At 46.3% G+C, this 23301-nt stretch overlaps 1 protein-coding gene across 3 annotated transcripts in view; it reads right to left on the reverse strand.

Moving 5' to 3' along the window:
• RIMBP2 (RIMS binding protein 2) overlaps positions 1–17071 on the reverse strand; it is a 524709-nt gene extending 507638 nt beyond the window's left edge. For 2 of the 3 annotated variants that reach the window (XM_069756049.1, XM_069756051.1), the window contains exon 1: positions 16837–16993. The gene's annotated coding sequence lies outside the window, so the exon portion shown is untranslated. Of the gene's footprint in view, positions 1–16836 lie in introns of all 3 variants that reach the window. The other variant, XM_069756050.1, reaches the window with a different exon arrangement.
• Positions 17072–23301: the final 6230 nt, after the last annotated feature.

The raw sequence follows: 23301 nt of genomic DNA on the forward strand, positions 1-23301 counted from the left end.
AGTTGTCTTTCTAAACTAAAACCTCAGTATTCAGGGCACTTTGCAAAAAATAAGTGGGTTTTGGATTGCAGTTTGGGCACTCGGTCTCTAAAAGGTTTGCCATCACTGATCTAGGTGATTGTCCTAGTCCTGTCCTCAGCACATTGGGGCTATTTTATAGGAACTGGTAATGTTGTCTGAACCATGATGTGACTGAGATGATGGTAAGCAGATAGGGACACTTTATCAAGCCTGCTATGTTGGTTATTGGTGTATTATATGATAATAGCTGAGAATATTCATTTAATTAGCATCAGAATAGTATTGTAGTAAGCAGGAAATAACTGAAAGTATATAAAACCCACTTGCTGTTACTACTAGTAAGTCACTCCTTGCATTTCCTTAAAATTCAGGGCATACAGTATGTTCTCAGAACTTTTCTATGTGTTGAAAATTTGAAAATTTATGAACAACAAGAAAACGTAGGTGTTATCAATGTCTTTGTAAAAGGGTTGTGGCCCTACAGACTCAGAGTCACCAGTGGCCGGACAATGTCAGACTGTGTGGGACATCCCAACGGGTAGCACCCAAATGTTAATATATGCATACATTTCTAGGAGGAAGAACAGAGGTAGAATGCGGAGATCTAATAACAAATGTTTTGCGATTGTTATTGCATTACGAATATATCTACTAAAGCAGACATGTCAGAAGTAGTGATAGATCCTCTTTAACTTTCAAGAAAACCTAAAAGAGATATTCCCATCTCAGTAAGTGATGGAGTATTGCCAGGATATGCCATTGCTTAATGATTGCTGGCTTTCTGTCCTCTGGGGCCCTCATTGTCCTGCTAATTAAAAGGTACCTTTAATTTCCAGAATAATTACTTACCAGCAGATAAAGGGGTACTGTGCAGTAAGGTAGCGTTTAAATCCGATGTAGCAGGTTTGCTGGAGCCACAGCTACAGGGAGAAAATAAAGCTTTATTCTCCCTACAGCCACTCGATTCCACTCATCGGGGTAGCGCAGGAAGCGGTTACAGTCCTCAGTCCTCATTACACAGTAAGGCTGACATTGAAAGTGCCAGGGAACACAGCGCCAAAGTGCCAGGGAACACTTTTTACTGAGCAGTCCACTGTAACCACTACCTTCACCACCTTGATATTTAGACACTGCAGGGAAAAATAAAAGCTTAATTTTCTCCCTGTAGCCGCTGCTCTTTTAAGTCAGTTAAATAGGATTTATACACTAATTACCTGAATATTGCCCCTATATCTGCAGGTAAATAGCATGTCTGGTTGTCAGGTTCTTTTAAGACAGCATCTCTGCGTCAATGCGGCTTCTGCTTGATGGTTTTTCTTCTGCAAAAAGGCTTTCCCAACCCCATCTGCATGGAGTTTTTATTTAGGCTAATGGCACCAGTTGCAGTTCCCTGAACAGTCAGAGAGACCTGCTGTGCTGGAATAACGATGAAAAATGCACATCATTGGAACAGTGTTATGGTAGGAGTCCCAGCAATTATTAAATAATGGCATATCCTAGTCATCTACTATATAATTGTCTAAGGGTCACTTCCGTCTTTCTGTCTTTCCTTCTTTCTGTCACGGATATTCATTGGTCGTGGCTAGGGTTGAGCGACTTTTACTTTTATAGGATCGGGTCGGGTTTCACGAAACCCGACTTTTTCAAAAGTCGGGTCGAGTGAAATCGGCCAATCCTATAAAAAAGTCGGGGTCGGGGTCGGCCGAAACACGAAACCCAATGCAGTGCATTGGGTTTCCAATGGTTCCCAGGGTCTGAAGGAGAGGAAACTCTCCTTCAGGCCCTGGGATCCATATTTAAGTGTAAAATAAAGAATTAAAATAAAAAATATTGCTATACTTACCCTCTGACGCGCCCTGGTACTAACCGGCAGCCTTCCTTCCTTAGAATCAGCGCGTGAAGGACCTTGGATGACGTCGCGGCTTGTGATTGGTCGTGCGACCGCCCATGTGACCGCTCACGCAACCAATCACAAGCCGCGACGTCACCGAAAGTCCTTCAAGCGCTATTATACCTATTAGGTATATACTCACCCTCGGACGCGCCCTGCTTCTTTCCGGCAGCCTTCCTTCCTAAGAATCAGCGCTTGAAGGACCTTCGGTGACGTCGCGGCTTGTGATTGGTCGCGTGAGCGGTCACATGGGCGGTCGCACGACCAATCACAAGCTGCGACGTCATCTAAGGTCATTCACGCGCTGATTCTAAGGAAGGAAGGCTGCCGGTTAGTACGAGGGCGCGTCAGAGGGTAAGTATAGCAATATTTTTTATTTTAATTCTTTATTTTACACTTAAATATGGATTTCGATACCGATTTCCGATATTGCAAACATATCGGAACTCGGTATCGGAATTCCGATACCAGATTCAGAAGATCGCCGACCTCATGGCCGATCCCACACAGGGGTCGGGTCGGGTTTCATGTAACCCGACTTTGCCAAAAGTCGGCGACTTCTGAAAATGGTCGACCCGTTTCGCTCAACCCTAGTCGTGGCCACTGTCTGTCATGGAAATCCAAGTCGCTGATTGGTCGCGGCAAAACAGCCATGACCAATCAGCGATGGGCACAGTCTGGAAGAAAATGGCCGCTCCTTACTCCCCGCAGGCAGTGACCGGCGCCCGCATACTTTCCTCCAGTCACCGCTCACACTAGGTTAATGCCGGCGGTAACGGACCGCGTTATGCCGTGGGTAACGCACTCCGTAACCGCTGCTATTAACCCTGTGTGACCAACTTTTTTACTATTGATGCTGCCTATGCAGCATCAATAGTAAAAAAATGTAATGTTAAAAATAATAAAAAAACAAAAAACCTGCTATTCTCACCCTCCGTAGTCCGCTGAGCCGCACGCGCCTGTCACCATCTTCCATTCCCAGCGATGCATTGCGATATTACCCAGAAGACTTAGCGGTCTCGCGAGACCGCTAAGTCATCTGAGTAATTTCGCAATGCATCCTGGGAATGGAAGATGGCGGCAGCCGCGCGTGTATCGCCGGAGTTTCGCTGGATCCCAGGGGTGAGTATATAACTATTTTTTATTTTAATTATTTTTTAACAGGGATATGGTGCCCACACTGCTGTATACTACGTGTGCTGTGTTAGATACTGCGTGGCTGCTATATACTACATAGGCAGTGTTATATACTATGTGGGCTGTGTGATATACTCCTTGGGCTGTGCTATATACTGCATGGGCTGTGCTATATACTGCGTGGGCTGTGCTATATATTACGTGGCTACTGTTATATACTGCTTGGGCATTGTTATATACTACGTGGCTGCTATATACTGCGTGGGCTGTGCTATATATTACGTGGCCAGTGTTATATACTGCGTGGCCTGTGTTATATACTACGTCGCCTATGTTATATGCTGCATGGCTGCTATATACTGCGTGGGCTGTGTAATGTAGTACGTGGCTGTGTTATATACTGCGTGGCCACTGTTATATATTGCTTGGCCTGTATTAACGCATCAGGTATTCTACAATATATATGTATAAAGCAGCCACATACTACATGGCCTGTGCTATATACTATTTGTCTGCTATATACTACATAGCTCCTATATACTACGTGGCCTGTGCTATATACTATGTGGCTGCTATATACAGTACATACATAAATACATATTCTAGAATACCCGATGCGTTAGAATCGGGCCACCATCTAGTATACCATAATTTACTAAGATAAAAATGTTAATTTAGAGCAGTGTTCCCACTGCTCAACATTTTTTCAAAACTTCCACATTAAAGGAGCTATCAGGGACTTTAAAAAAATGCAGAAGAACTAATGGTCAGGTAGTTGCTACCTACCTGCCTGTTGTGCTCGGCGCCGCTGTCACAGAGTGGTGCCAGACTTCTGCTGACATCACGCTGTCATGCTGATTGACAGCCGATTCCCAACTCCCTAATTGGGGGAAGCCAGCTGTCAATCAGCATGATACTATCAACAGGAAGAGAAATCCCTGCTCTCTTGACAGGGTGCAGCTGAACCTCCAGCAGGAGCGGTCAATGACTGGCACTCGGTAAAACAGGCATGTAGCTGCCTCTCTAAGCAACTACATGCCTGTTAGTGCTTAGGCACATTTTTTTTTTAAGTTAAGGATATGCCCATTAATAAAGGGAACCTGTCAGTAGGGTTTTAGACCCTTAACTAACGTAATATGTCTACAACATCTGAACTATTGATGACATCCTTACCTTTGTATTATAAGATTGTTCTCCATTCCCTATAAACTGCTCAATGAATGTTTATTCAAATGAGCTTGCAAGTGCAGAGGTCTCTGCCAGCACTTACAACTTTCCGGCCTCTCTCCTTTTCATCTCATCCAGCCGCCGGCTTCCTGTCAGTGACTGACAGTTCAGTATTCTCTGTGATCCACTCTCCCACAGATCGATAGTCTGGCTCTCGCAATGTTATCTGGACCTTACTGTCACCCCTGGGAATGAGGTGCCTACACGAGATCTCAGGTAGGGGAGCCGTTCACAGAGAATAGTGAACTGTCAGTCACTGACTGGAGGCTGGAGAGCTGTAAGAGCAGGAAAAGCCCCCTGTACATGGGAGATCATTTGCATAAATATTCACCAATGGATTTCTAGAACGGAGTAATGGACTTATAATACAACTAGATGGTGGCCAGATTCTAATGTATCGGGTATTCTAGAATATGCATGTCCACGTAGTATATTGCCAAGCCATGTAGTATATTGCCCAGCCACATAGTATATTGCCCAGTCACGTAGTATATTGCCCAGCCATGTAGTATATTGCCCAGCCACGTAGTATATTGCCCAGCCACATAGTATATTGCCCAGTCACGTAGTATATTGCCCAGCCACGTAGTATATTGCCCAGCCACATAGTATATTGCCCAGTCACGTAGTATATTGCCCAGCCACATAGTATATTGCACAACGACGGAGTATACAGCACAGAGCCATGCAGTATACAGACTTAAAATAAAAAATAAACATATACTCACCCTCCGTTGAAGTCCTGGCCCTGTGTGCGGTGCATGCGGCAGCTTCCGGTCCCAGGGTTGGTATGGGCGCAGGACCTGTGATGACATCGCGGTCACATGACCGTGACATCATGGCAGATCCATGTCGCATACCATCCCTGCCACCGGAACCTGCTGCTTGCATGGAGCGGTTACCGGAGTGTCGCGAGGAGCGGGAAAGGTGCCGGAATGTGAGTATATGATGATTTTTTATTTTTTTTATTATTTTTAACAATAGATTTTTTCACTAATGAGGCTGCATAGGCAGCATCAATAGTAAAAAAGTTGGTCACACAGGGTTAATAGCAGCGTTAATGGAGTGCGTTACACCGCGGCATAACATTGTCCATTAGCGCTGCCATTAACCCTGTGTGAGCGCTGACTGGAGGAGAGTACTGACTGCGGGGAGGAAGGAGAGGCCATGTTGCCGCCGGACTGCGCCCGTCGCTGATTGGTCGTGGCAATGGTCGGGACGTTTTGCCACGACCAATCAGGGACTTGGATTCCATGACACAGAGGCCGCGACCAATGAATATCCGGGACAGACAGACGGAAGTGACCCTTAGACAATTATATAGTAGAAGGGATGGATGTCATCAACATCTCAGATGCTTTACAAGGATGATATTAGTTCAGTGTCTAAAAACCCACTGACAGCTTCCCTTCAGTGATGTAGAAGTTTAAAAAAATTGAATGTCCCCTTTAAAGGGACATTCTTACTTTAGTAAATTATGGTATATGACTGGGATATGCCATAAGTGAGTGATATCTGGGTCTCCCTCTAATTCCAAGAACCTGCTAACAGGTTCTCTTTAATTAAGTTTCAGAATCATGTCTCCTGTATGCTCCATGACTTTGATTGCAGGCTCCTTTCTCCTTTTCTAACCCTCACATTTACCAATACTTTTTCTGTGCAGAAGATAAAGTGGGCATATGACTCCTGTTACAATGATGGAAACTAGGTAAGATTACCTGTAAGCACTCAGAATCCTATGCTCAATGCTTACGTGCAGGGCTGCCACTAGAAATTTCTGGGCCCCATACTGGCAAATTTTTCGGGGCCCCCTTGAGACTCCGCCCAGGCTCCACCCCAGCCCCGCCTCCACCCCTCAAACTGTCCACAGTCCCACCGCTCTCTCTTGGAAAAACTCCACTTCTCATCTATCGCACATTAACAGTTCCCATCACCAGATCACACATATAGCCGGCAGCTTTTATTTTGGCCAAAAGATTTTTTAAGCCGCCACCATAACATGGTAGACGTTTTTGGCCAGGCCCTACTCTGCTGTAACCTATTAAATATTTGTTAAAATATGCAATACAATTTAGGTATATTTTTATTTATTTTTACATTTTTAAAATGACCAATAATCTCGGATACAAGGAACAAATACCGCTACCCCATGTCCAGACCACATATTACCACCAGTGACCGAATAATATCACATACAAAGAACAAATACCACCGCACTATGACCAGACCACATATTACCACCACAGTGATCAAATAATATCACATACAAGGAACAAATACCGCTACGCCATGACCAGACCACATATTACCACCAAAAAGTGACCAAATAACACATACAAGGGACAAATACCGCAACACCATGTCCAGACCACATATTACCACCACATAGTGACTGAATATTACAATACTGATCAGTAATGAAAAAAAAAAACCACAATACTATCACCATAAGTGCCATTATACACAGGAGATCTGTACTTAGTATGCAGTGTCTGTGTACAGGTAATAGTGATCACTGGTGGTATTATACACAGGAGCTCTGTATGTAATGTATAGGTAATACAGTGATCACTGGTGACATTATACACAGGACCTCTGTATATAGTATACAGTGTATAGTGTCAGTGTATAGGTAACACACTGACTCACCAGTGACGTCTCTAAGTGAAGTCCTTCATCTTTCAACTTTCATCCAGCACAGACCGCCATCACTTCTTACAGCCAGGGCTAGTCTCTGCAGGAAATAACACAGTTATCTCGAGCTCCGCTTGCAGATCATATTACTTAATTTTTCCCAACTTCTACATTATACCACATGAAGAAAAAAAGGCGACATAGTATCACTCTACACAGTAATAGAAACGCCCCCCCATTTAAAACAATATCCTCAAAAAATAAAGTAAATACGTCCCTGCAGTAATAATATCCCTTTAATTAGCCCCTATGGTAACAATATTCCCCATCCTGGCCCCCGTGTGTCTCATTTCTGGCTCCAGCCATATGTTCTCACATCCTACCCTCATGAGTATCCATTCTGCCTCATATGATCTCCCTATCCTGCCCCATCTGTCTCCATCGCATCCATCCTGCCCCATGATCCTGCACGATCTGTCTCCAATCCTGCCCCCAGTGTCTCCAATCATGCCCCCATGTCTTTCATTCTGCCCTGTATCTCCATTCTGCCCCGTATCTCCAACCATGCCCATATCTCCATTCTGCCCTCAGTGTCTCCAGCATTCTGCCCCAGTGTCTCCAGCATTCTGCCCCCAGTGTCTCCAGCATTCTGCCCCCAGCATTCTGCCCCCAGTGTCTCCAGAATTCTTCCCCCAGTGTCTCCAGGATTCTGCCCCCAGTGTCTCCAGGATTCTGCCCCCAGTGTCTCCAGGATTTTGCACCCAGTATTCTGCCCCCAGCGTCTCCAGGATTCTGCCCCCAGTATTCTGCCCCCAGTGTCTCCAGGATTTTGCCCCCAGTGTCTCCAGCATTCTGCCCCCAGTGTCTCCAGCATTCTTCCCCCAGTGTCTCCAGGATTCTGCCCCCAGCGTCTCCAGCACTCTTACTCCCCCTCCGTGTCTCCAGCATTCTTCCTCATACCCCCTTGTCTCCAGCATTCTTCCTCATACCCCCGTGTCTTCAGCATTCTTCCTCATACCCCCCCCCGTGTCTCCAGCATCCTTCCTCTCCCCCGTGTCTCCAGCATTCTTCCTCTTCCCCCCCCCCATGTCTCCAGCTGCCCCGGGGCCCCCTGGATCGCCGTGTTCTTACCTGGCCACACTCCTGCGGTGGGCGAAGCTCCTGAGTCCACGCAGCTGAAGCGCGCACTCGCTGGCGGCTGACAATGACGTCAGACACCGGCGAAGGGCGCGCTGCGGCTGAAGTCAGCTGCTAGCATCCAATTGGCTGGCGGCTGTTAACTATTGACGTGCGGGTGCGGGCCCGCACCCGCACGTCAATAATGTCAAACTGACGCAGCGTCTGTAGGAGGGGCCCGGTGAGCAGATGAGACGGGGCCCCCTCTGCCCACTGGGCCCTATATGCCAGTCAGGGCAGTAATGCCCTGATGGCGGCCCTGCTTACGTGTTTTCATTTCTGCAAAATGTTGTATAGTCTCTCACATCATATGTTTCTAACATCTATTTAATCTTTTACAGTAGTAGTCCTGATCCAGCACACCTGCCTAATAGTCTTGGCTTCTGAATCTACATTTTGCCTCCGATGCTAGTGACCTTGCAAGGCACCAAAAGCTCCTACAGCTGTGTCCCTGGGACACATATTTCATCAGGTTTGTGGCTTCCTAGCCCAAGAAGCTCATTGGTGGCGTGTAGGTTGTCTTGTCAGGTCTCCCTCTGCTCCACCAGGTAAGGAGAATAGATAAGACTACCTGCAAGCGCTCTGGCCACTTTCCCAGCTCTTTACCCCCAAAATTGAAGTGCCTTACCCCTTTGTTCCTTCTTGGTTCCACGCTTATGGTATAAAATACAATGGGCAGGGTCAGGGACGTACATACCGCATGTGCAGCGGATGCGGCTGCACTGGGGCCCAGAGGTAGAGGGGGGCCCCTGCAGGGTGGCTAATAATGATGGTAATCTGGCCTGTTTATCCAGCCCTGAGGCTCTGGAGGCCCCTGGTCAGATTGCCTCATGTGCTGCATGCAGGGAGCAATCCCTGCAGCTCCGCTGCCTACAAAAGTTAATGGCAGTGGAGCAGAGCTGCAAGGATCCATCCTGTGCTTCCTGCCCGCGCTTCCTGTCTCGCACCTCAGAGCGGCTGGATGACGTCATGATTCAGCGAGCGGCTGTGCCAGAGAGAGGAAGCTGCCGGCGATGGTGAAGCTGCGGCTGCAGGAGAGCATGCAGAGAGGTGAGTGGTACTGTGTGTGCGTGTGTGTGTAGAGATGAGAGGTGGTGTGTGTGTGTTTGCGTGCATGTGTAGCACTGCAGGGGAACATGCAGAGAGGTGAATGGTGCTGTGAGTGTCTGTGTGTGTGTAGGTGGAGGAGAGGGCAACGATGGGGTGGTGGGGGAGAAAGCAATGATGGAGGTGGTGGAAAGGACAATGAAGGGGGTGGTGGGAAGTGCAATGATGGGAATGGTGGGGAGAAGGAAATGATGGATGTGGTGGAATGGGCAATGATGGAGGTTGTGGAAAGAACAATGATGGGGTGGTGGTGAGGAGGAATTGATAGTGGTGGTGGAAAGCAATGATGGAGGTCGGGGAGAAGGCAAGATGGAGGTGGTGGAATGGGCAATGAAGGGGTGGTGGGGGAGAAAGCATTGGTAGAGGTGGTGGAAAGGGCAATGATGGGGTGGTGGGGGAGAAGGCAATGATGGAGGTGGTGGAGAGGGCAAAGATGGAGGTCGTGAAGAGGGCAATGATGGGGTGGGGGAGAGGACAATAATGGGATGCGGGGGAGGAGGACAATAAGCGGGGGATTGGGATGGGAGTAAGGTGGATTTACAATGGACTTAGGAACAGGGAGAGGTGGAGGAAGACATTCTTATTATTGCTTATTATGTCCCTTAGTATATAGTGTACTCACTTTTTACACATAGCACAGTCCCTTAGTATATAGTGTACTTGCTTATTATGTATAACACAGTCCCTTAGTATATAGTGTACTCACTTATTAGGCATAATAACATCCTTAGTTACATAGTTTCTTCTTTTATTGTGTTTAACACCATCCATTATTACGCACCATCCTCTCTAGTTATATATGGTGCCGTCCCTTATTATATAGCTTCCTCTGTTGTTATTTACAGTGCTGTCTCTTACATAATGCATTCTTGTTATCTTTGTTACTCACAGCGCCCTCTTTTATTACATAGTCCCCTCTCTTTTTAGATATAAAATGACTGCAGATGGAGGAGCCAGTGACCAGACGACCAGTCCAAAAAGCTTCTCCAATAGAAATGCTTTCCCATGCTCCATCAGCCATCATTGCATTATAGAGCTAATGTCAGGCTGATATGCAGGGCCATATTTGGCACAAGGCACTTGAGGGCACATGCCTAGGGCGGGACGATGCCCCCGGCGGCACCCGAGCAAGTTTTTTTTCTGTTTTTTTTTTATTTTAATTAAAGTCCGGGGCCACCTCCTGACCGACCGCCCCCCAGCCGCCCGCCCGCCTGCCTCTTTGAAGATGTCATACTCACCCTGCTCCAGCGATGCCTGGTCTCAGCTCCGGCAACTCGTCCTGTGTGAGCAGTCACGTGGTACCGCTCATTAAGTGATGAATATGGACGCATATTCATGACCTTAATGAGCGGTACCACATGACTGCTTACGCAAGAAGAAGGTGCTGCGCCGGGACAGAGATGGAGGGATGTTCAGCGCGGTGTGGGAAAGGTGAGTATGACAGTCAGGGAGGATGGGGGGAGGATGAAGGCGGACAGGGAGCCGTGCATGGGAGTGGGGAGCCGAGCCATGCATACAGGATGGGAGGGGGGGAGATGAGCCATGCATACAGGATGGAAGGGGGAGATGAGCCATGCATGCAGGATGGGAGGGGGAGATGAGCCATGCATACAGGATGGGAGGGGGAGGGGCAGATAAGCCATGCATACAGGATGGGAGGGGGGAGATGAGCCATGCATACAGGATGGGGGGGAGATGAGCTATGCATACAAGATGGGAGGGGGGAGATGACCTATGCATACAAGATGGGAGGGAGGGGCCATTATGCAGTATGGAGCATCATGTCTGGCCAATATATAGTATGGAGCATCATGTGTGGCCATTATACAGTATGGAGCATCATGTGTGGCCATTATACAGTATGGAGCATCATGTGTGGCCATTATACAGTATGCATCATGTGTGGCCATTATACAGTATGCAGCATCATGTGTGGCCATTATACAGTATGGAGCATCATGTGTGGCCATTATACAGTATGGAGCATCATGTGTGGCCATTAAACAGTACTAAGCATCATGTAGGGCCATTATACAGTATGGAGCTATGGAGCACTGTGTGGCCATTATACAGTATTGAGCATCGTGTGTGGCCATTATACAGTATTGAGCATCATACGTGGCCATTATACAGTATGGAACATCATGTGTGGCCATTATACAGTATTGAGCATCATGTGTGGCCATTATACAGTATGGAGCATCATGTGTGCCCATTATACAGTATGGAGCATTATATGTGGCCATTATACAGTACTTAGCATCTTGTGGGGCCATTATAAAGTATGGAGCACTGAGTGGCCATTATACAGTATAGAGCATCATGTGGGGCCATTATACAGTATGGAGCACTGTGTGGCCATTATACAGTATGGAGCATCATGTGTGACCATTATACAGTGTTGAGCATCATGTGTGGCCATTATACAGTATGGAGCATCATGTGTGGCCATTATACAGTGTTGAGCATCATGTGTGGCCATTATACAGTATGGAGCATTATGTGTGGCCATTATACAGTATTGAGCATCATGTGTGGCCATTATACAATATGGAGCACTGTGTGGCCATTATATAGTATGGAGCATCATGTGTGGCCATTATACAGTATGGAGCATCATGTGTGGCCATTATACAGTATTGCCAGAAACAACAGAGAGCAAAGTGAAGGTCATACAAACGGGGATCACCACACAATGGATTCAGCAAAAATAAACACAACCTTTATTAATATATATTAGTACACATGAAACATGCAATAGAAAAAACACGCAATTAAAAACAATTAAAAAGGCAACATACAGTCCTACCAAAATATAGCATTGTACAGTTTACACAATCAGTGCTGCTACTAATGCAGCCATCAATGCTGCCCCTAGTAAAGGAATATCCCTAATCGGCATGCACAGGAGTAATAATCCTGACTCACATCACCAAATAAGGCTAAATACGAGTAAAAAGTGCAAGGAGCCCCATGTGTAGCCGTTCACATACAATACCATGAACCGATAACCAGCCGTGTATGGCCTGATCACATAAGCGCAGGTGAAGCGGAGACAATAAGGTGGCTTCGTGCATTAGTAGCAGCACTGATTGTGTAAACTGTACAATGCTATATTTTGGTAGGATTGTTCTTTATTCTGTCCACCTCTAAAGACATATTTATGGGTTTGCCCTATTGTATTGTATGTGTATGTACGGTGGTGTCCATATAGGCATCCTCCTATAGGGTATTGGCCTGTTTTCTCTGGCGCAGGCCAATACCCTTTTAATTGTTTTTAATTGTGTTTTTTTTCTATTGCATGTTTCATGTGTACTAATATATATTAATAAAGGTTGTGTTTATTTTTGCTGAATCCATTGTGTGGTGATCCCCGTTTGTATGACCTTCACTTTGTTCTCTGTTGTTTCTGGCTATGTATACATTGTAGGTCAGGGTTGTGATCCCACTCTTTTGACCGTGGTGCCCCCTCAACATATATGATTAGAGGTTCATTATACAGTATTGAGCATAATGTGTGGCCATTATACAGTATTGAGCATCATGTGTGGCCATTATACAGTATAGAGCACTGTGTGGCCATATTTTCGTTTATAATTATTGTTTATGAAACAGTGTGATCAGCAGTACTAAATGGGTGTGGTTGGGGTGTGGATATGGGTGTGACTAGTTGTGAAATGGGTGTGGTCAGAGGCATGGCCTAAAATTTGCCCTTTATCCCTCTTTCCCTTCTTAAAAAGTTGGGAAGTATGATACCGCATTTGCCGGATCGCGGCAAGTGCCGCAAATGTCCACAAATCCCATAGGAAATGAATGAGGCCAAATGCAGTGTTGCCGTAAGTGATCCGTTATGCGGCAGATGCGGAAAAACTGCCCGATCTGCTGCAAAAGGCTACTTTAACATCAGCGATTTTTGCCAAAAGTCACTGCCGATAGTGTCATGCTTACCAAAGGGGGAGGCAGCACTAAAAGTGCCTAGGGCAGCAGAAACTCTAAATACGGCCCTGCCGATATGTAATAAAAAACAAGGCTCTATATAATCCATTATGTAAGGGACGGTGCTGTACATAACAAGAGAAGGCACTGTCTAATAAGGGATGGCAACATACAGAATAAAAGGACACAATGTAATATATATACATGCATGTGTGTGGCTATATATATATATATATATATATATATATGTATATACAGTATGTAGCTTTGTCGCCATAAAAGGAGGGGGGCCAAGACACATTTCTTGCACAGGGGTCCCAAGCTGTCAGTGTCCGCCCATGGGTAGGGTAGTGGTAGGGATGAAACGTCTCTGTTAGATACACAGATACATGCTAGAAATATAGGGATGTGTGTCCTTTCCTGATATGATGGAAAACATAAAATCTATTTCATTGCCTGTATAGCACTAACAGGCTAGGACAATACTAACCATGCTCATACTTTAGTGAGCAAAGTAGTACACAATCTATGGCAACCTGCTGCAACAAGCAGTAAGATTAGAGGGACTTCAGAAACAATTTCACTGCAATACAGAAGATGAAATATAAAAAGTAACCTACATAACTGTATATTGCACAAAAGAAAATGAGCTTTATAGGAGGAATACTCCTTTAAGTTAAAAGCTGGTCCACCAGCGCACAACTGTTGCTTAGACTTGTGTCAAGCCATGGCATGGAACTTCTAGAAGTGTTTGGGGCCATACTGCACTTTTCTGTGATTTTGATTTCATACAGAGACACGTAGAGGTTTCATGAGATGCCATACTATGGAGATATGTTATCTTCATAAAGTGGTGCCCTATGGAGGCAGTTGCCATTTTACTTGGGTCTGCTGTTTTTGTTTCTTTCTTGAATATTGGAGGATTTTTTCCTCTTTTTGTGGTTTTCATGCCCTATGGAGGCCCCATGTGATGACTCTCTGAGGGCCAGGACACGATGTGCTGTCATAGAAGACCATCAGCCTTGAGGATGTGTAATCTCTAATTCAGCATTTTGATCTAGATAAAAGTTGTCTGCTATGTATTATTAGGTTGTGATAGTGGTGCGGTAAGGACAAGTAAACCATAGTCGTTAGGTACTAGCTCTGCCATTACAAACTTTCAATCTGTAGGATCAGGTAAGGATACAAGATGTTTGGGGGAGCAGTATGCAGATCTAGAGAAGTCTGCTGGAGGCTGGGTTAGGGCTCGATCACATGAGGATATATTACGGTGGAGTGCTATGCAATGTGCTATTCTATGGGGCAGCCCAGAACTGCGATCATTTTCTCATGCCGATTAGGCATGCTACAATTGCATCTGACAATCGGATCACACTCACCCATACATGTCTATGGGTGTGCGTTAAACATCGGACTGCACTCTGATGTGATCTGAGTGCAATGCGATTACTGTGGATGCTGGCAATGGAGATGGAAAATGTACTTTCTCTGTTTCCTCCGCACCTGTACTGTGATTCTCTCATGTGAGAAGATCTGATCACATTGCACTGACACTCAGATCAAAGTCTGACAGAGTTTAAGTTGATTGTCATTTGCATAATTGGCCCGATTCTGTTGCACGAGAAAACATACGCTTGTGTGACGTCGGTCTTAGAATTGCAGTGAAAGGAGACTTTATGTTATTTAAAAGAAAAAAGTTTTCGAAGACCAGGTTGGATTACTAACGCACTAGCAGGATAGTACAAAGGTTGGCAGTACGTGTCCAGTGGTGACTTTTCACTCTTAGGCCGGGATCACACATACGCGAGATACGTCCGAGTCTCGCAGGTGAAAACCCAGCTCTGGCGCTGGCACACCGGAGCGGAGCGTGCAGCCGCACAGCAATACATGGAGACGCACGCTCCGCTCTGGACTGCCGGTGCCAGAGCTGGGTTTCACCTGTGAGACTCGGACGTATCTCGGGTATGTGTGATCCTGGCCATATACAGGCATGAGATGGTGCTGACCGCCAAGGATAACTGGATTCTGGAGCTTGGGCCAGGGTCTTTCTTTTTTATCTTTGGCCAATTTTATCCGTATTTAAGTTGTGTTTTTGGTTATCATTCTATTGTTGATACGTCTGTGTAGCCTCTTTAGTTATTGGGACCTTTTCTCATTGAGCTGTGCCCACCTATATTAGAAGTTTTGGTAATTAGCTTTAGTTGTGCCAATGACTATATAGTTATTTTCTGTATCCATCACCACAGTCCCTGCAATATATGCAGTACCACCTTAGGTTTCCCTACCCAGCGTAAAACTATAGCCGACAGTGGTCAAACTACAGTACACATCTTGTAGATTTGCATTTTCCTATTTTGTTGCAGCAGCCATATGTAAAATGTGTATGATCTTGTACCTCTCAATGCTAAGCTTTCCCATTTGGTAAAAGGTACATCAGGAAGTGCATCCATATTGATTGCCATTTACTAACTTCCTCCACGGAAGCTCCTAACCAAAAACAACAACCAGTATGGTTTTGAATACTGATGCCAGGTTTTCCAAAATTTACTGTTAGGTTTTGGGTGAAAAATGTTCTATCCTCATTCTGTATGCAACGCTCGTTCTGCGTCAGGCTCTAGTTATCAATAAATCTCAATAGGAAACTCCAGAGGACTGCACGATGCTTGGCTTCTCGGTGCCACAGTCCGCTGGTTCAGATGTGTCAGGTCCCAATTCAGGAACATACCTTTGGGAAACCCATATCTAACTTTACACAGAGGGACCATCTCCAGACACTGCAGTCCGCCTTGGCACAACATTAAAACTCATTCGCTCGGCAAAATGTCTCTGGTGCGTATTGGGCAAATTCCAGCATTTCCTCATTTGTACCGATAGAAGCAGATATCTGTGGAGGCTGAGATCAGGTGCATCCCATAGAAGATCCACAGTAACATGCCTGCCCGTTCAATGAATGAGAGGTCTGGAGCGCTGATGTGCAGTATGTGGTGCTGTAATATCGGACCGCATCCATATACCGCACACATTTCTACTATTATCTACCGCCAACCAACACATAGGCTTAACATACGGCACTATACAAGGCAGGGAACTGGTTAATGGTCAGCTGCCATGAGGGATTTCCTCAGCACTGTGCCCAAATATACCAGCTCCAGGACTAGGTATAGGGAAAGGCCTTTATCAATGAGCTCCACGTACATTGCCTGTGTATTACAGGGCTTCATTTATTCATGCAGGTTATTAACCCTTCTTAAACCGCTGCTGCCTCATTTTAAAGCATCAAAGGAGATAACATGGCATGCTCAAGGTCACTCATGGGTTTACCTATTTTATGGCTTTCCTGTTCAGCGTGTGTCACTATCACAGAAGGTGGCAGGACAGGAGGGGAATCCATCCTGTAATATTAGACGTCAGGGTGGGGTAAGGGACCCGAACATTTCGCCTGGGAATATCATTACTTCCAATCTTAAAATATTAAAGTGCGGGATAACGTAACCCTGTAAGTACTGCAGGGCTTTTCACCATAGTGTCACACACCACTACTGAGGCCTCTCATTCAGTAAGGGGGCTCAGTAGTGCCGGCCAAGTTGGCTACCCCTGCCTGGTTACAGGTCTGGATGGGGGCAGAATGGGCAGAGCAAGATGCAGGCAGGCAAGTTTCCACAATGCTGAGACATGAGCGGCAGGAGGGTCCAGAAATGACATCTTACCTTGCACTGGAGGGGGTTCTGCAGAGGAGACACTGTCTTGTGTCCATTTATATCCAAGCAGACAGAGGCTCCAGCAGCTGATCTGGCATGCTAGCTATGCCTGTACTGGACTCATAATGATTCATGACTGCTGAAAGCCAGTGAAAGAAGCACCACTATGCAGGCAGCAGCTGCCAGAGCCTATGAGACAGTGGACCATCCCTCCTTCTCCTCCTCCTCCCTCTCCCAGGACTACACACACACACAAGATGGCTTTTCCCTCTATTTCTCAGCTCTCTGCCTCCCAGCTGTGGCCTTTGCTATACATACACACAGCCATTTAGGTTTCACACCTTACCGCCACCTCCATTACCATCCACTACTGACAAGGGGTCCTACATGCCCCACACCGGGGACCAACCCATTGCAAATATGGGAAGCTTTTTTTTTTCCTCCTCCACCGTACGCTGCAGCCAATGAAGAGCTTAGGATCTCTTATGCAGAAGGGTATTAACAAGGATTACCTGGAACTGCCCAAACCAAGAGATCATTTTAACCCTGCCTGTTCTGGGACTGATAACAAACCGAAGATTTAATTACCTAACAAGCTTGCTTCCTTTGTAACTCCAGAGCATTAACCCTTGTGTGCATTTTTTCAGCCTGCATTTTTTTTTATTAGGTACACGGTTAGGCCACATGCACACGTTCAGTATTTTACATCAGTATTTGTAATTTGGGATGACCGGACTCATAGAAGTTCGGGTTCTAGCACCCAACCTGAAGTTTAGTCCAAAATTTGGTTCAGGTACCCGAACTTGAACCCCAGTGAAAACAATGGAGACCGAAACATTGGATCTAAAAAAAATAATTTCTTGTGGTCTTCCACTAATACTTTCTATGTCTTATTTTAATCATTTTGCATTCCTTGTAGTAGAATTGACAAAAAATAAAATGATGCACATATAATGAAGACGATTTGCACTTCAAAAAATCTTTCATACAACTCAAATGACATCTAAAACTACAAATGTTATGAAGAACTGACAAAGGACAATCTCAGGCCTTTATACATATGCAGGCAGATACTTATTAACTGTAAAATATCACTTATAATTAGCAGTAAGTGATGTTGATCTGGATCTCTACTAGCTGGTCATTGAAAAAAATATAAATTTCTCTGGACGCACTATTGCTGCTGCTCCCAAGGTATATGTGCAAGGTATAGGCCGCGTGATCGTTCTTTACTGTAGGAGTGTTTTCCATTTCGACACTAATGCAAACAGGAACAGAAGGCACCAGGCATGAATATAGGAGTGACATGCCCCAGAGAAGGAGACATGGAGAGGGGGAGGAGAAGACACAGCAGGACGTGTTTGTGAATATGCTGAAAAAGAAAATTCTCCACAGTCTCCAAAAGAATTGCCTAAAAGGTGGTGTCCACCTGAGAAGCCTGGTCTTGAGGCAGATCCCCTGGGCTGACTCCTGGCTTTCCGGTTGCCATAAGCTTCATATGCAGCATCTTTCCACTCTCACTAAGGAGAGGGACCCTGAGTGGGAGGATGTTCCTTTATGGTATCCATAGACATGGACAGAGGTTTTTCTGAATAGGCAGACCCTTAAAGTCTTTTACAGAAAGACCAGCAGCTCTGAAGATCAAACCGCTCTACTTACAAGTGAAATACCATGCACACAAAATCTCTGCCCTCACTTCCATCGTTAGTCTTTGACTGCCTGAATAACATAGCAAGCTGCTCAATTCTTCTCAGGAAAAATAAATCTGACAGATCCAAATAAAAAAAGCCCAAAACCCAATATAGCCATCAAACAGATGATAAAGAATCCAGATTTCTTGTCATCGACAAACTTGGACTGGCCCACTGGGGGAGCCGGTGTATCTCCTGGTGGCTCCTGTGCAGGAGTGGACTGCCCACCCCTCCATATGAGCAGCAGTTTATTATTATATAGAAGTATAAGTAAATTTGTGAATGAATAATGTTATAGTTACATGTAGCTATAACAGAGGGACCCCCAGAGTCAGTGTTATTTGTGGGTTCTTGTTACCCTCGTCTGACACTTGTTATGGATTTTTTGACACGGGATATGAAAAGAAGATGGACAGTCATTAGCCCAAATGTTGTACTGCGGAGAGTTGATTAAAATCAATAGAGACTTGTACTGTCCATGACCTTGAAATAACATTTCCTCTTCTTGGACCATGTGGGACCAAGTTACTATTGTGAGTGTAATGATGCAATGTGCAGAACAGACAGCTTTCCAGATGTATCATACAGACAGAATGAAAGCTGCATTCTACAACCTCGGGCTTTGGTAACAGGTCACCATAAGCAATGTTGTACGCTTACATATCATATCAGAAGAAGCCTACTCAAATGTAGTGTAAGTGTCAGCTGCCTAGCAACTGTGAACGAAATGTAGAAGTCTCGACCCTGGGGGAGAGAAACGCTGCAGTCCTCACTTGCTCGCACTGATTTCTGATATGTATAATTCTGGACTCTCACCAAGACTGGATGTTAAAGCCATAGGGAATATGCGGCTTGCATAATACACTTCAATTATTATCAATTACATTGCTCTTTCTTTGTCTAAGTCTAACACAGGCTATATCAATCACCTATTTGACATCCATTGGGGCCTGCAGAATGGACAATTTTCAGAGCACCTTAAATAATTCTGAAACTCAGATTGTCCAGGTGACATTCAGAATTCATGTCATATCAGATATTAATTCTATACATATAGATGGAGGGGCTCATTAAGAGGCAAAAAGGATTTAGGCGTTATCTAGTTTAGTTTATCCAGTAATGAACTTAAATGAATTTAACTAATTTAAAGGGAAACTGTCATACAAAAAATGATATTAACCTGCAGATATAGGGTTAATTTGCAGGCTAATCGCATTCTGAAGATGCTTTGCACCCGCTGTAATAGGCCAACTGCTCGAAGGAAATTAAAAATATTCCTCCAGGCAGCCTCAAGCTTTCAGTCAAAGAAGTGGGCTGGTGCATCTTGTAGTGAGCAACAGCTGTAACTTTGCCCCTGGCACTGACTGACAGTAGGCTCAACATTAGAGTCAGCTGTCAGTCAGTGCCAGGGAAGGCTTTCAGTATGTACTGAGCAGTGACTTGCAGCTGCAGTGGCAACACTCCTATGACTGAAAGCTGAACGTGTCACGCTGTGACGGTCTTCAGAAAGGAAGAGGGGCCTCAAACTGTCCCTGGATCAGGGACACTAACTCTGCCTAAGGGGTACTCTTAAAGGCAGAGAGGCCTGAGTCGACTCTCCACTCTACTCTCAAGATCGCATCTCACTACCTGTGCACTTGACCCGATCCCTTCCAACTTCATCCCAAACATCCCCACAGTCTTCATCCCAACTTTAACCCATCTCTTCAACATATCACTAACAACTTTTGTTTTCCCCTCAAGCTTTAAACATGCCTCAATCACACCTATCCTCAAAAAGCCCTCTCTTGCCCCATCCTCTGTATCTAGCTATCGCTCTATATCACTTCTCCCCTATGTCTCAAAACTATTGGAACAACACGTCCATCTTGAACTGTCCTCCCATCTATCTTCGTGCTCCCTCTTCAACCACTTACAATCAGGCTTCCGGTCACACCACTCCACTGAAACTGCCCTAACTAAGATCACCAATGACCTATTAACCGCCAAGAGCAAGCGATACTACTCTATCCTTCTCCTCCTGGACTTGTCCTCTGCCTTTGACACAGTGGACCATTCCCTATTACCAGAGGCGTAGCTAGGGGTTCAGCCCAGGGGGGGCGAGACATCTGAGTGGGCCCCTAACCTCTGATTACAACTATGGTGATGCACCCTAATAGTGGACGTAGGAGAACATCAGATGATCCTGCTGCAACTAAAAAAAAAAAAACATCTCCACAAGACCAATACTGATAATACCGCCATATTGTGACCATATAGGGGTAGATACCAGTCCTACAAAGCATACAAGTGATTACAGCACAGTTACAGATGGTGACTTACCACTGACGTTCTTTCTGATGGAATCGTTCACTTTTCCCGCCTTTTCCATCTGGTCCAGACCGACATGGCGACTTCTCCACCCAGGACTCGTCTGCAGAAATTACAACAAAGACACATTTCACTTCTCATATTCCAGCCATCACCATCTATTCCCAACCTGCACAAACCCCTCATCCTGCTGATACCCCAATACTGAGCCGCTGCTGCCGTATGTGTCCCTATTGCTGCCCCTGATACCCCAATACTGAGCCACTGCTGCCGTATGTGTCCCTATTATTGCACCTGATACCCCAATACTGAGCCGCTGCTGCCATATGTGTCCCTATTACTGCACCTGATACCCCAATACTAAGCCCCTGCTGTATGTGTCCCTATTACTGCACCTGATACCCCAATACTGAGCTGCTGCTGCCATATGTGTCCCTATTACTGCCCCTGATACCCCAATACAGAGCCGCTGCTGCCGTATGTGTCCCTATTACTGCACCTGATACCCCAATACTGAGCCGCTGCTGCCGTATGTGTCCCTATTACTGCCCCTGATACCCCAATACTGAGCCGCTGCTGCCGTATGTGTCCCTATTACTGCACCTGATACCCCAATACTGAGCCGCTGCTGCCGTATGTGTCCCTATTACTGCCCCTGATACTCCAATACTGAGCCGCTGCTGCCGTATGTGTCCCTATTACTGCCCCAGATACCCCAATACTGAGCCGCTGCTGCCGTATGTGTCTCTATTACTGCCCCTGATACGCCAATACTGAGCTGCTGCTGCCGTATGTGTCCCTATTACTGCACCTGATACGCCAATACTGAGCCGCTGCTGCCATATGTGTCCCTATTACTGCACCTGATACCCCAATACTGAGCCGCTGCTGCCGTATGTGTCCCTATTACTGCCCCTGATACCCCAATACTGAGCCGCTGCTGCCGTATGTGTCCCTATTACTGCCCCAGATACCCCAATACTGAGCCGCTGCTGCCGTATGTGTCTCTATTACTGCCCCTGATACGCCAATACTGAGCTGCTGCTGCCGTATGTGTCCCTATTACTGCACCTGATACCCCAATACTGAGCCGCTGCTGCCGTATGTGTCCCTATTACTGCACCTGATACCCCAATACTGAGCCGCTGCTGCCGTATGTGTCCCTATTACTGCCCCTGATACGCCAAAACTGAGCCGCTGCTGCCGTATGTGTCCCTATTACTGCACCTGATACCCCAATACTGAGCCACTGCTGCCGTATGTGTCCCTATTACTGCCCCTGATTCCCCAATACTGAGCCGCTGCTGCCGTATGTGTCCCTATTACTGCACCTGATACCCCAATACTGAGCCGCTGCTGCCGTATGTGTCCCTATTACTGCACCTGATACCCCAATACTGAGCCGCTGCTGCCGTATGTGTCCCTATTACTGCACCTAATACCCCAATACTGAGCCGCTGCTGCCGTATGTGTCCCTATTACTGCACCTGATACCCCAATACTAAGCCCCTGCTGTATGTGTCCCTATTACTGCACCTGATACCCCAATACTGAGCTGCTGCTGCCATATGTGTCCCTATTACTGCCCCTGATACCCCAATACTGAGCCGCTGCTGCCGTATGTGACCCTATTACTGCACCTGATACCCCAATACTGAGCCGCTGCTGCCGTATGTGTCCCTATTACTGCCCCTGATACCCCAATACTGAGCCGCTGCTGCCGTATGTGTCCCTATTACTGCCCCAGATACCCCAATACTGAGCCGCTGCTGCCGTATGTGTCTCTATTACTGCCCCTGATACGCCAATACTGAGCTGCCGCTGCCGTATGTGTCCCTATTACTGCACCTGATACCCCAATACTGAGCCGCTGCTGCCGTATGTGTCCCTATTACTGCACCTGATACCCCAATACTGAGCCGCTGCTGCCGTATGTGTCCCTATTACTGCCCCTGATACGCCAAAATTGAGCCGCTGCTGCCGTATGTGTCCCTATTACTGCACCTGATACCCCAATACTGAGCCGCTGCTGCCGTATGTGTCCCTATTACTGCCCCTGATTCCCCAATACTGAGCCGCTGCTGCCGTATGTGTCCCTATTACTGCACCTGATACCCCAATACTGAGCCGCTGCTGCCGTATGTGTCCCTATTACTGCACCTGATACCCCAATACTGAGCCGCTGCTGCCGTATGTGTCCCTATTACTGCACCTAATACCCCAATACTGAGCCGCTGCTGCCGTATGTGTCCCTATTACTGCACCTGATACCCCAATACTGAGCCGCTGCTGCCGTATGTGTCCCTATTACTGCACCTGATACCCCAATACTGAGCCGCTGCTGCCGTATGTGTCCCTATTACTGCACCTGATACCCCAATACTGAGCCGCTGCTGCCGTATGTGTCCCTATTACTGCACCTGATACCCCAATACTGAGCCGCTGCTGCTGTATGTGTCCCTATTACTGCCCC

Source organism: Ranitomeya imitator, chromosome 1, assembly GCF_032444005.1.
Source record: "Ranitomeya imitator isolate aRanImi1 chromosome 1, aRanImi1.pri, whole genome shotgun sequence".
Classification (NCBI taxonomy): Eukaryota; Metazoa; Chordata; class Amphibia; order Anura; family Dendrobatidae; genus Ranitomeya; species Ranitomeya imitator.